We start from the raw sequence: 14,327 nt of genomic DNA, 5'->3' as shown, positions 1-14,327 counted from the left end.
AACTAAGTTGGAAGTGCTGCCAATACTCCCCATTAGAAGGATATAACTAGGAAAGCTTCCCAATTGAGGGGTTAGGGATCATGAATGTACAAGAAACCAGTTGTCAAAAAAAGATTGGATTAAAATGGTGTTTGCCTTCTCAACCAAAAAATGATGGGATCATACCTGCCAAGTACTTAGTTATTTCTCAGTTAGCATCAAATAATGAAATTAGAGTGAAACATGTTTTAAAATTTCAAAAAGATATTTTAAGCTTTACTATAAAAATACTGCAAACAAAACACATCACTCAGTGAAATTAACCAGACCCAAAGACTGTACAATTCACTGAGCTTCTATACATTTAGAGTAGTCATTCAGAATGGGAACTGTGAAGCTTCACACTGGGTTTTACACTTTCAACATCAAATATATGCTCATACACTTATCCACCACCAGTTCTAGTTCGAAAGCATTTCAAAAGCTATAAAAACCTCAACAACAAGATCTTTCATGTTCCCTTAGCCACGAACTTACGGGCTACAAAACAACAACAAAAGCAAACAAACGAGCAAAACACTTGCAAAGGAAAAAGGGAAAGACATGGGAACTGGGGATGAGTGACAACAAGTAGTTGAGGCTAACCCGGATGATGGAGACAGGAAACGCTGGGGCTGGACAGTCAGGGGGCAGACTTTCCCAGACAAAGGATAGGAATCCAGGGACTCCACAGGATTATCCTAAAACAAACAAACAACCATCTTAACTTGTGTTTCCGAATGTGTGGAGGGGAGTTTTATTTGTACTAGGAAGAATAAGTTTGTGTGAGTTAGTTCGAAGAGCAAAGGAAGGAGTTAAAGAGTTGAGTTATGGGCTACTTTATGATAGTAATGTCAAAATGAGCACTAGAAAATATAACAGAAAACTATATTAAACAATAACTTAAGTCAAGACATGTGCATTTTCAGAACATATTTTCCAGTACCAATGATTTTTTTTTCACATTAGAAAACTCATATTTTTCAGAGAAGTCTTCTCAAGGAACTCATGCTAGAACAGTAGAAATATTTTTGTTGTTGCTATTTTATTTTTTGAGACAGGGTCTCTCTGTGCAGTCCTGGCTGTGCTGGAACTCATTAACAGAGATCTGTCTGTGTCTGCTTCTAGATTGTTGAGATTAAAGGTACGTGCCTGGTGCAGTAGATATATTAAAAGTAAATCCAAAAACATAGGAGAAACTTTATAGGATAGTGAATTCATTTAGATGAATACATGCAGCTTGTTTGGTTGTTGGAATAGCTTGTTAATCAGATTGATGTCCACAAAATACAGGCCTCAGCAGGTTGCCCCAAAACCTCCTTTCTGTCCCCTGACTGTAAAAATGAAGCTTGCACTTCTGAACTTGGTGTCATCTGTGCTCACCCACTGTCACAGGAGAGATCAGATCTCCTCCTTCTGCTGCCCTTGGGTAGAGACGGCCTGCCCTTCACAATCTCCTCTTTGCCACCTCCTCTTGCTGTTTTCCATGGTGTTTCTGCTGCTGCTGATTTCTGCGAGGAAGGCCTTTCCTTCTTTCAAATGCGGTTATCTTCAAAGGGTGGTTTTTCTTGGGGGCCGCAGAGATAGTCCAATGGCAACAGTGCATACTGCTCTTGCAGAAGACCAAAGCTTAGTCCTCAGCAGCCTCTTCAGGCAATTATCCAATGTCTGCAGCCCCAGGGAATCGGATACTCTCTGAGGGCATGGTGCTCTCATAGACAAACTCACACTCAGACACACGTGTATATGTAACTAAAATTTTAAAAAGAAAACATTTTAAAGGATATTATTTAAATTTTTCTTATATGTTAATAAACCCATAATTGTATTTAAATTATCTTAAGGAATTATTTTACTTCAACAGTAAAAAAGAATTTAAAATTAGCTGTTAATCTTCTATCTCTTTCCCAGCTGATTCTGGTACATCATCTATCATTCACTGATGTGTCCTTGGAAGGGCTGAAAGATGATTTTTAGGTTTGACTAGATGTGTTTCATTGCCTTACAGTCAGCTGTTTCAATGGGGTGTTAGAACACTGGAGAAGTCGTAGGAGACAAGCAAAATTCTAGAAGAAAAAAGAAATATTTCTGGTATGCAATTGACATCCAGGACTGGACAAGGTAACGCTGCATCAAAAAAAAAAAAAAAGTCAAAGATCACATTTCCCTCGTAATCTGAATGCACACGAGGTAGTGGGTGCTCCCTCTTTTCTAGTCTTAAAGGAATAAAAGTGATGAACACTTGCTTTTATTTGTTCATCCACAGCTATGAAAAGAAACAGAATTGAGTGATCTTATAACACGAAGTAATGGTGTCATCTAGAATGGACACATAGCATACCCTCCCACAGTAAAGGAGCTGTACAGCCTTGGCTAATGAAAGTCCCAGGAATATTGGATAGAAGAGAAGCTAGGAGTTTCTCAACCGAGAACAGCATATAGTATGGAAAATAAAGAAATGGTGTTGACCAATCTATTGTATAAATCAGAGCTGCTTGGGCAAGACGTCTTCGTTTCATGTTTAGAAATTGTGACCTCCCATTCCCCTACAAACTACCAGTGAGATCTAAAAGTTCAGTGAAGGAAAACAGGATTGAAAACGGGTTTATATAGAAGCTTTCAGTTGTAGTGTGAAAAAATAATTGGATTGGATACGTGAGAACTGGTTGTCAATTATTAGCAGAACCTACATCTTGGACAAAATAGTGGTCAGGGGGGACCACTTTTCTCCCTCCATTTCCTAGGAGAGAATTGAAGTTGGCTCTCTTTGAGCATGGGGCTTGTGCTGGGTGTATTTTGTACACTAGACATAGCCTAGGGTCCCCTGGGAAGGCAGAGCCTCCTTTGTGGAACTGCCTTTATCGGACTGGCCTGTGGGCACACCAGTGAAACATTTCCTTGATTGATGATTGATATCGGAGGGCCTGTCACACTATGGCTAGTGAGATCCCTGGATCCCTGGACAGGTGGTCCCGTAATGTACATAAAGAAAGTTGAGCGCAAGCCATAGGGAGCAAGCCAGCGAACAGTGTTCCTCCATGACCTCTGCTTGATCTCCTCAGGGATGGACTTTAACTTAGAAGCAGAATAAACCCTTTCCTCCCCAAAGTTGCTTTTAGCTGGTGTTTTATCACAGTATTAGAAAAGCGAGCTAGAAAGAAACCAGGAAGACAAGGCATTTAATTGTTTATTGTGCTATATTTAAATACACATTATTGTGAGGGACTGTCGCGATTTCTGTATCAACTGTAGTGTAAATTAATTTACTTCTAGTAAAATATAAGATACTAAATGCCCACTAAGTTAGGTATATGGCATGAAAACTATATTAAATAAAATGTATACGATGTCATTGATTTAGATGGTGCAACTGCCCTAGAAGCAGGGTGAATCCAATGGCGTTACTCTTGCTAGGTCTCCAGTTTTCAAAAACATATCCATAGCAGGCAGTCTTTCAGGGGTCAGACTGTTTAGTCTGGCATGAGAAAGGAGGACTCTCTGCTTTAACTCTATAAAGAAAGTAACATCTACAAAACGCGTTTATTTTCTTCTGTTTCTACTTTTTACTTTCTGCCCAGAAAGCCAGCCCTTGGCTGAGCTTCTAGGAGTCTCTTTCCATTTCATTGGCAAGATGATGTCCAGTTCATGAGCTACTAATAAAAGCAAATTGGGTTGTTAAAAGTAAATTTGTTAAACACTTGCTCTTTAATAGGAATTGAGGATATTGACAAGGCATGGCACAATAGATTAAGTAACTTCATATATTTTAGTGTTCCATCTGGCACGGTGTTGGACTCCTAGACACAGTTTCCTCAGCACCCGAGAATTTTCAGACATGGGAATTGGCCTGGATAGACTGAAAAAAAAAAGTTTGTTCTTATTTGTGTGAAGAAAATACTAGACGAAAGCTACTTAGAAAAGGAAAGGCTTACTTTTGGCTTGCAGTTGGAGGGTACAGTCCAGCATGCAAGGAAAGGCGCTGCAGCTGGAGCAGGAGGAAGATGGTCACTTGGTGTCCACAGCCAGGGTGCCGAGAAAAATGAATACCAAGGTGCTGTTTGCTTCCTCCTTTCTATCCATGCTAAGATAGTGGTTCTCAGACTTCCAGATGCTGTGGCCCTTTAAGACAGTTCCTCATGCTGTGGTGAACACCAACCAGAAAATTATTGTTGGTACTACTCCATAACTACAATGTTGCCACTGTTATGTATCATAATGTAAATATTTCTGAACACCGGGTTTTGCCAAGGGAGCCACAACGCATAGGTTGAGAACCGCTGGTTTAGGACATAAGATTACAGAATCGTGAGACACATTAAGGGCAGGTATTCCCACTTCAGTTAACTCAACCTAGAAATTTTCTCAAAGACATGGTCAGAGGTTTGTCTCCAAGATGATTTTAGATTGTGTAAAATTGACACTACTGATGGCCACAAAATCTTTTGCCGCGTTGTGCACATATAGCCTCTTCTGAACATAAAAATACGGAGGGACCTGTGTGGCCAACAGTGATCAGTGCTGGAGGAAAGAAAGAGGTCAGAAAAAAAGTTTGCTGATAGAACCCTCTGGCCAACTTTCATGCCAGAGAAAAAAATGGGCCAAGGTATTTCTTGCTTATTCCCTGTCTGTATTACCTCCTCACAATGCACTTGCTCTTAAGTATGTGTGAGTGGTTAATTGAATGGGCAATTGTTTCTTGGTGTCCAGGGCTCAATGAGCACCAATGCATTCACTTGTATTCATAAGCACAGAAATACCTTCTGCAAATCATGAAATCTATAAAGCAGTGCTACGATGTTGCCAACTGTACATTGCCTAGGCTGGGGGTGAGATACTTGGGGATAGACCATTAGTAAAATATTCGTGGGTAACCAGGAAGTGTATGCTTAGTATTCAGAATTCCATTTTATTTATTTATCAAGTGATTTCGCAGTACACACTCACTGCCAGATATAGACTTAAGCATTTTATGAAGTGTCACTCATTGAATCTATCCCCCAGCCCTCCAGGACAGGCCCTACTGCAACCATCCCCACCCAAAATAGGACAACATCAAGGCCCCAAAAGATAATACCTAACATTATGCACTTGGGATGCAAATCAAAGGAACTGGCTAAGGAGTCGCTACTATTAATTGCTATGTTATGGTGCATTAATGTTGAGTAATGACAGCATGGGAGAGGAATTTAATAGTTCATTGCTGCTGTTAATTTCAGTTCATTTTTTTTATGATGTCCAACATCTGAAGGTGTTTAAAGACTGGTCAGGGGCTGAAAAGTCTGTCGGGGATTTAAGTGGCTGGCAATGCAGAACCTTCAATTCTGAGCACCAAGCATTGCTTAATAAGTTATAACTAACATCCTTATAGGTACATGGCTGTACTGCTAAGAAAGTTGGGGAAATTGCCTTGGGCCATAAATCAAGAAGGGACTGAAAACCAGGACAGCAAACTGCAGAGCTGACAATGTGTCTTCCCTGATGCTTTTATCACTTTATATAATAAAGGCCTAGAATTCTGTTAGCAGTGTGGGATTGGTAGAATTGGAACAGAGACTCACGTATTTTATGGTAGTGCTCCTTCACTATGATGAAGACTCTGGCAAGGGAATCTCTCTGAAGTTATAGAAAGATTATAAATTGGTGCCACCACCTTCGAGGGTAATGTCACAGCAGTTTAAAATACGAATGTATACGTCCTTGTGACTTAGGAGCCATTCCTTGACTGAGGTCATGGGCTGAAGGACCTCAGGCTATGGACACATCAGACATGTATAGGAATTCTCTTGTACCAGTGTTTGTCTTAGTAAAAACGTGGAGCAGGATCATTGATAAATGGATTGTGCTTTAGTTATACAGGGGAGCAATGAAAGAGCAATGAAACTCAATGTAATACAGAACATGTATCAATAGGGGTAATTCTAAAGTGTCAATTTTGTTTAAAAGGAAAAAGGTAAATTGCTGAATATTTACAGCACAAAATCTAAAAACTTGAAAAAAAAATAAAGAGAAAGACCCAATAATCCTCTGAAAAATGGAGATCACTATCCTTACAAATGAGGCTTCCTTTAAGCCCACACCCACCCAGAAGTCTGCCCTTCCAAATAGGACCCACAGTATAGAAAGGGAAACAGAAGGAAGGCTCTTATCAACAGTTTCTAAGAAGAGGAGAAAGTAGATGAGACAAACAGACATACTATTGTGTTTATGTTTAATTTCCCTCAAATTAAAATCACGGCACATTCCTACAGTTCTTTCTACCCTGCTGTGCCTTTGTCTCCCTTTCTGAGTACTCAGAGATCTGACCTGAGGCAAGGCCATCTCATTTTTTGCTCTTACTGATCACCAACTACAAGGTTTTTTTTTTAGGGATCCGTTTATGATTTCATGTGTGCATGTGATAAAAATACACTTTTTTTTCTATAGCAAAAATCCTTACCCCAAGAGAAGCTTGGAAACAACAAAATTTAACAATTATGGTAAACTCTTTTTTTTTTTTTTTTTTAAACAGAACTTGCCTCAAGTTTATTTGTAAAAACAGCACAAGGTCCTGAACATCTGCAAACACTGTGTAGGTGTTCACACCAGTCCATCTGTCTTCACATTGGCAGACTGAGACCTTTTTTATGGGGCCTTCACAGGGGCCTGGGCACCTTTGGGAGCCTGAGCTGCAACTGAGGCCTCTGCCTTGGCTTGAACCTTGGGCTTTGTGTTTTGGAGCCTAAGACCCTGGCCATGTAGCTTCTAATCCAGTTCCCAAGCTTGGGGTGAGCAGTTAAAGCCAGATGGGTGAGTTTGCGGCTGGGGCCCTTTGGCACCTTGGGCTCTACCACCTGGGGCTTCACCAGGGCTTTGATGGCTTCCGCACTTGCGCTCACGGCCTTTGCATTATTTGCCTGCATCTTCTTCAGGCCTTTCTTGTTGTGCTTCTTGGCAAAGTGCATGTTCCTCAGGAACTTGGGGTCGACCCCCTTGAGAGACTCATATCTTTGTGACCGGGATTTCTTGATGCCGTTTCTGTGCCATTTCCGGGACTGTTGTGTGTGGTGTGGTTCTTAGACTTGGCCATGGGCTGGACGGTAATCAGCGGCTCCCAAAGCACCTGCGACCAGAAGAGCAATTATGTTAAACTCTTAAACTAACTTCCTTAGCGAGATCTTTCACACATCAAGCCATCCACATATCTAAGATGCAGAACTGAAAAGTTTTGGCATATTTACAAAGATATATACAAATGTGCACACAACAGGCTTTAGGGCATTTTTATCGCCTAGAAAGAAACTCAAGATATCGTGCTGGGATTCGAACTAAGTTCTCATGGACTGCAGAGCAATAAGTATGGATGTACAGCTGTCTCTGTAGTATGTATCAGAGCTGTTTGGATACATGCGATGAGTGCTGCATGCTGGCACATGCTGGGTTGAATGGCAGGTCTATTTTTAGCTTTTCTGAGGTACCTTCACACATTGTGTGAACTAATTTGCGCTCCCACCAGTAGTGTGTAAAGGTAGCTGCACCCTCAACAGGAGCCATTATTTGTTCTCATACTGATGGTCCTTCTTCTGGAGAGAGATGGGATCTACTCGGTATCTGTTTGCATTTCTCAGGACTGTGGAGGTTGGTCTTTTCCTGTCTTATGTCTATTGGATATTTTGTGTCTCATCCTTTGAAAGCTTTCATTTCCTTACCCCGATGTGATTGCCTTTTCGTTTTCTTGACAAATTGCATTGATCAGTATTTCCAATACAACGTTTATGGAAGTCTTAAAATATTAATTTCAGCCTGAATTATCCTAGATTTTCTATTTTTTGTTCTATTTTTTGTTTTTGTTTTTTTTTAAGACAAGGTTTCTCTGTAGCTTGTTGGTGCCTGTCCTGGAACTAGCTCTTGTAGACCAGGCTGGCCTCAAACTCCTGAGTGCTGGGATTAAAGGTGTGAGCCACCACTGCCCGGCTGATTTTTTATGGTTAGTATTGAAGTGGTAACTAAATGAGTCTCTTTCTTTTTCATCGGGACAGTGGAGGAGTGATGTGCGGTGAATCCAGCCTTCCTGTAAATACTGTCTGTAAAGAACTCAGAGGCCAGGGAAATGGTGACTGTCAGCAACAGAACGGAAGGCACACCAAAGTTCCTCATTCCTTTCTGGGAGCCAGGGGATATGTAAACACTGACCCTAGCTTGAAACACAGTCTTGGGAATTAGCTCATGGTAGCTTTTGTTACAATGAGGGCTCTTTTTAGAATTGAAAGTGCCATTTGTAGAATTGTCATCCTTAAAACACTTTTAGATGTCTAAAGCTTTGGCTGGAGAAAGAGCTTGCTTTAAAATTCAAACGTTTCTTAGTGTTCTCAGTATAATTTATGAACACCAGAAATAAAACTTATTGGTAACAGGCACTTATTGAGCTCCTCAAGTATAAAAGAGAATATATTGTTTTAAATAAGCCCAGGGAACTTATACATTTCAGCCTCCAAATAAGGAGCTAAATGTTTTAGGGTGATGCAATGACTTTTAAGTTAGTTTGGTTACTCTGTATTTCTTCTCTATTTTTAAATACTGACCTGCATATATACTTAATATATAAAGCTCCAGATTGTTCTCAAGAGCATAATAATAAAATGGAAACCATTTCAGACTAAAGAGAAGAGAAAGTCATCTCTTTTTCTTTGCTAGATTGTTTACCTTTAAATATGCAAGTGGGAAGGATGAAAACCCCTGCCTTTTGAGATAACGTCCGGCAGTCAGCAGTGGCACCACTAATACCAAATGGTTACTCTGTGGCAGCCATGGATTTAAGAACTTGACAATTAAAAATACCTTGTAACTAAAAGTAGAAACTACCCCAAAAGTTGCCTTATGTAACCCTCATCACAACCCTACAATAGACTTACTAATGTATTGAATATTACATTAGAAGAAGTTAGAGACCTAGTTACCAAGATCTGTACATTGATATGTTCTGGAACTAAGATTCAAAAGTTCAAGAGTTCACTCTGTTTACTTCTGCATGATTGTCAGTCTGCTGCACTCAAAATGGAGACTCAAGAAAGGTTAGTAATGCAGATGAGATCTCACTTGCTGTGGTATAATCCTAGTGTACACTGTAAAGTTTTGTCACTCAAATTGGTATAATAAGCACTGATTAGCCAAGAGCCAGGAAGGAAGTATAGGTGGGGCAACCAAACTAAGAATGATGGGAAAGAGAAGGATGGAGTCTGAGTCATTGCCAACCAGATGCAGAAGGAGCAGGAGATAACATGCCATGCTAATAAAGGTATTGCCATGTGGCAGAAAATAAATAAGGGGATGTGTTAATTTAAAATGTAAGAGCTAGTTAGTAATAAGCCGGAGCTTATTTGCAATTAGTAATCATAATAAGCTGAGCATTTACAATGAATATAGATCTCTGTGCGGTAATTTGAGAGGTGGCTGTTGGATATTTGGGGCCAGGCTGTTGGCACAAGAGACTTCCATTTACACCCAATCCATAATGGTCCTACTTGTCTGTGTTCGACTTTTACAATTGTGGGGTATGTGTAGTAGGAATAATAATTAAGGTAAATTTGGATCGTCTTCCTGGCAGACATCATGCGGTATGGTCTCTTCTGTTGCCATCAGCAGCAGATCCCTGCAAATCACATGATCAGAAGTGGAAACCACTGATGTTCCAAAGCACACTGTGTTGCTGGACTAGGGTGTTTAACATGTGGGGTGAATTAGATATTCATTCATTTACATTATCTTCAATTTACACTGAGATTCTGAAGGAGATAAACTCATCTTAAGTCAGGGGCATCTGGATGATATGGAGGATGTGCTGGGGAAGCCATAAGGTCAGGAGGTAGAGAACAAAAGGGAGGTGATATTCTAGGTCAGGACCTCTTTGAAATTTCTGGAGAAAGGCAAGGATAAGGTAACTAGTTTAGGATTGACTACTTAGAATCATTTCAGTTATCTCTCATCTATGTGGATGACCTTCAGCTGCTCATCACTTTGCCTGGGAAGGTGAAAGCAGGGAAATATTATCTCTTAGGGCCCGTGGGCCAAGAGGAGGTGGCTCTGATGGCCATTCTTCATGGAATTCCCACAGTCCTGTTCTATCTTTAAAAGCATACCAGCCATGGGAGGGGCAGTCTGCCTGCAATGAGGAAAGCTTTGAAAATGCTAGAACAACATATGCCATACTCCATAATTTATGTATATTCTAGTATTGCATCATTTCTCTAAAAAATAGTGAGAAATCATCAAAAATCTACAATAGTGTGCAACCACATGCCTCTTTGTGTTTATCAAGCAGATGATTTGTCTCAGTAAGTGGCATTATTGAATATTATTCTAGATAAAATGACTTTGCAAGTAAAGTTAATACAAGCATAATTGAGATTTAATAGAGGAGTAAGTCAATATTTGTAGCAATCTCCTTGATCTATCTGTCTTCAGTCAGATCCTTCAAGTCCTTCCCGACTTCATCTTTTGGATCATTCTGTCCACGTCCTCTGTTAAAGTAAGACTAACAGTTATTGATTCAGTCACAATCTCCCCAAATCATGTTTTCTCCTTTTTATTCACTGATTTTTTTTCACCCTACTCTTTTGCTGTGAATCCCCACTTTTCCACTGATGTTCAAAACTGAACAATCTGCGACCTCTACTGCAAAGCCCACTGCACACCATCCCCACGTCTATTATAATGATCTTTAATAAAGTCTATCAGGTGTTTTATCACGAGCCATGAACATTTTTTTTAGCAGTACTGAAAACAGTAGCAATCAAAATCAGCCATGTGCATTAAAATGAAAGGACACAGACATTTAGCACCAAACAAATCTGATTTGAATTTTGTTTTTCCACCAGGATTAGCATGGTGTGTTATTATTACCTGGCTTTTGCCTCCTACTCTGCACTAAATGGAGAGTGATAATGATGGGTGATAGGGAGTCACACAGTTTCTGAACCTATGCTTCAATTTCAGGTTTGACACCAAAGCTGGTTTAGCTGATTTTGTAAAATATTATATTCTGAGAAACTTAAAGTCCTCAGAAGGCACTAAACTATAAAGGAATTAACAGACACTGCAAACAATAGAGATAGCCATTTATTCTGGGCAGCAGAGAGAGCACACTTTAAAAAGATGCAGCCTTGAAGTTGGGGTGTATCTAGTGGTGCAATTCGGGTGAGGCTTTAGACTCTGCCCACAGTATAGACATCATTCCAAACAACTCAGCTTTGTGCCTTCCACTTCACAACAGATGTGATTCTGCTCTTGCCAGACTTTATTTTTGCCTAATTGATACTTTTGAAAATAATGCAATGAAATGTGGATGGTTCACTATTGTTCCTTGTTACAATTCTAAAAGCCTTTCGGTCTTTGCTTTGTTTAAAACACATTTTATGGGCTGGCCAAATGGCTCAGTAGGTAAAGGTGCTTTCCTCCAAGATTGATGACTTGAGTTTAATCTCCAGAGGGACATACAGAGTGGATGGAGAAAACTGATTCTCACAAGTTGTCCTCTGACCTCTACACATGCTCTACACAATCACACACACACAAAAGAAACACACAAACACACATACATGTTCTCTCTCTCTCTCTCTCTCTCTCTCTCTCTCTCTCTCTCTCTCACACACACACACACGCACATATACACACAAAAATACACTAATGAAAGTTTTAAAATACAGTGTCATTTCATTAAAGATTATGAAATAAAATGAGAACAATATTTTTGTATTTTTGCCTTGATAATAATTTAGTAAAATGTGTCTAATGATTCCTTGTGTGTTGAAAGTAACAGACACATATCACAAGATGGAGGAAACCTTGGCTTCACTGGAAAAGATTTGATTAGAAAATACATCCAGGAACATGCACTCTCAAGATTTATCATTTATAGAAAGAAATATCTTAGAATCTATTTTAGAAAATGGATGCAAAAGAAAACACTTATCATTGGTTCCAGTCAATCAGCATTACCTGTACTGGGCACAGATGTTTTAGTCCCAGTCTGCAAAACAATCAAAGAACAGAGTGCCAGGGGAAATGGTTTGGTAATATAAAATGTTGGATCCACAAGTCTGAGGACTTGGACTCAGATCACCAGAATCTACATAAAGTTGTATGTAGTAGCACACCTATAACCCTAGCATTCCTATGGAAGAATTGGGGGCAAAGCAAGGAGAATCCTTAGCAGTTTGCAGGCAGTTATCTTGGCTTCTACACTGGACAGTAAGAGAGCCAGTCTTAAAGAAGATGCATGGTGAGTACTGGAATCTAAGGTTGCATGCAGCCTCGATATGAGTATCACCACTCATCTCATACACAAATAAAGCACATATATACACAGGCTATTTAAAGAGAGAGAGAGAGAGAGAGAGAGAGAGAGAGAGAGAGAGAGAGAGAGAGAGAGAGAACTGATATGGAGAGGTACAGAAAAGTAAAATCAATGCCGTTTGCTCATCAGAATTTGCTGTCTGTGTATTTCCTGCTGCTATAACAGTATCCAAGAAGTAACTTACAAGAAATTTAATTAGGTTCATGGTTCTACAGGGTAAGTGTGTGTGTCAAGTACAAAGGATGTAAAAGGAAGCCTGGATAACTGTCACTACTCCTCATACACCTGTAAGACCAAGGACTCCACTAGGGGAGAAAGGCTTTACTGCACTCACAAGGGCCCCACGATGCTGCTCTGGGACATTGGTTGTACCCTGTAAAGGTTTGTTTCTTGTACTTGTTTAATAAAATGCTGATTGGTCTGTAGCCAGGTAGGAAGTAGAGATGGGGCAAGGAGAATCCTGGAAAGAGGAAAGATTCAGTCTGACACAGAGGAAGCCAGACACAGAGGAAGCAAAATATGACTGTCTTGCTGAAAAAGGCACCCAGCCACGTGGCTAACACAAACAAAAATAATGGGCTAATATAAGATGTAAGAAAGAGTTAATAAGAAGCCTGAGCTAATAGAGTTAATAAGAAGCCTGAGCTAATAGGCCAATCAGTTTTATAATTAATGTAGACCTCTGTGTAGTTCTTTGGGATTGAACAATGGTGGGACAGGGCGGGACAGAAACCTCAGTCAACACCACCACCATACCCAAACACTTCCCATGATGCCACACTCCTATCCATGCTATAATGGCAATCACATATCAAACAAGGCAAACCATATTCAAACCATAGCACTTTTTATACGTATCTAGAAGAATGCTTCATTAAAGCACACCAACTGGGCTTTATTGTCCATGATTTCATCATATCTTTAACACAAAAACCTCAGAACCTGATTTCTGTCTATGCTTAAGACCTTACCTTATGAATTACCAACATTTTTTGTTAAGGATTTTTAAAATTTATTTATTTTCTTTTAAGTATGAGTGTTTTTTTCTGAATGTATTTATGTCATCACATGTGTGGTTGGTGCCCTCAGAGGTCAGAAGAGGACAGCAGATGCCCTGTAAAAGGCTTTATGGGTGATTGTGAACCACTGTATGGGTTCTGGGAATTGAATTGTGTTCTCTGCAAGACCAACACGTGCTCTTAATTGCTAAGCCATCTTTCCAGTCTCCATCAGTGTTTTTACACTCATTGTTTCTCTAATTGATTTATTTTTCATCTTTCTGCACACTCATGAATCAGATTTTTTGATTTTCAGTTTTTCCAAGCAGCAATAGTTGCTGCTCCTGGGTCCCCTTCATTCAGTTTTTGTAGACGGCATATACAGCAGTGTGATTGTCTCATATTTGTGGAATCTCAGCTTTTTCTTAGGTTACTCAAAATCTTCTGCCTCCTAGGAACAAAACTGTCTGAGGGTGCGTGCTGAGATATGGGACACTATCTGTTTCAGAAGGGGAGAATTTGTTGATTGTTTTGGCTACTATAGAATTCATATCTTTTTTTTTTTTGCAGAGTGCAAAGTCATTGTACCATTTTATATTTAAAGTTTAAATTTGTTCCGGCCCCTGGAAGTTCATTAATTCACCTAAAATGTCCCTTTAACCTTTTGTGCTGGTGTTGTTATGGTTCACATTATTACAGCTGAAAATGAGCTGGCATTCATGGAGATGTGTATTTGAGAAATGGGATTCATGTTGCTTGTTCCTTGATAGGTAGACTGGAGCAAAGGTGTGTGCTGTCCTAGGCAGAGAGCCTGGTTCGCCAGGGTGCGCACTGAGTGGAATTTCATCGCCTGAGTGAGGCCTTGGCACATCATCTTTGTTTGTTTAGACATTCTTTCTCTTCTCCTTCCTTTTAGCATATTCAGTATCATGTATCGTTGCTATCACTTTCCATTTCCTAACCAAGAATGAAAACTAAAGACA

This window comes from Microtus ochrogaster, linkage group LG5 (genome assembly GCF_000317375.1).
Source record: "Microtus ochrogaster isolate Prairie Vole_2 linkage group LG5, MicOch1.0, whole genome shotgun sequence".
NCBI lineage: Eukaryota > Metazoa > Chordata > Mammalia > Rodentia > Cricetidae > Microtus > Microtus ochrogaster.
The sequence above is the reverse complement of the archived record's forward strand: the minus strand, read 5'-3'. Positions refer to the sequence as shown.